Consider the following 923-nt stretch of genomic DNA (forward strand, 5'->3'; position numbering starts at 1 on the left):
AAAATAAGCATCTATGCTCATCTTTTAAGTAAAGTTAATCACAACTATTTTTCCTTCTATTCATTTCTGAGCAGTTTTTTATATAATTTTTTTTTCTTTTCTGCTATATTTATTTTTTTCTTTTTATTTCTGAGTTGTAATAAGTCATTAAAAATAAGCATCTATGCTCATTTTTTAGTTAAGTTAATCACAACTATTTTTTCTTCTTTTTATTCCTGAGTTGTAATAAGTCATTAAAAATAAGCATCTATACTCATTTTTTAGTTAAGTTAATCACAACTATTAAAAATAAGTCATTAAAAATAAAAAAGAGGCGCAATGCTCGTTAATTTGCTTCAAGCCTTTCGGAATAGTGTCAACTGCACTGTACATAGCTCTGTGCAGTCTACCCTATTCCTCAAGGCTTGAAGCTAACCAACGTGCAGGTGAGCATTGAGCCTCTTCTTCATCGTCTCTGCACTCAGGGCTTATAAACAGCTGCGAGTGCCTCTCGCTTGGCGAGGTGGGACTAAAAAAACAGATGCAGAAAGAATCCACTAAAAGCCAGTTGCAGAAAATAAAAAATTAGACGGGTCCATTGGTACCGGTTGGTGGCGCCAACCGGTACCAATGCCCCTCTTTGGTACCGGTTGGTGCCACCAACCGGTACCAATGCCCACCTTTTGTCTTGGTTGGAGCCACCAACTGGGACCAAAGGTCCTTGTTTCCCGCCCTTTGGGCTGCCGAAAAGAGGCATTTGGTCCGGGTTGGTGGCTCAAACCAGGACAAAAGGCGGGCATTGGTACCGGTTTGCCGTACGAACCGGGACCAAAGCCTTTGTTATATAAGTAGCACTGTCGCCCCGCCCCGAGTTCGATTTCTCCCGCCGCCGCGCGCCGTCCCCTGCCGCCACCTCGTCGCCGCCGCCCCACCCCGACGCCTTC

The sequence above is a fragment of the Triticum dicoccoides genome, chromosome 3B, assembly GCF_002162155.2.
Source record: "Triticum dicoccoides isolate Atlit2015 ecotype Zavitan chromosome 3B, WEW_v2.0, whole genome shotgun sequence".
NCBI classification, from domain to species: Eukaryota; Viridiplantae; Streptophyta; class Magnoliopsida; order Poales; family Poaceae; genus Triticum; species Triticum dicoccoides.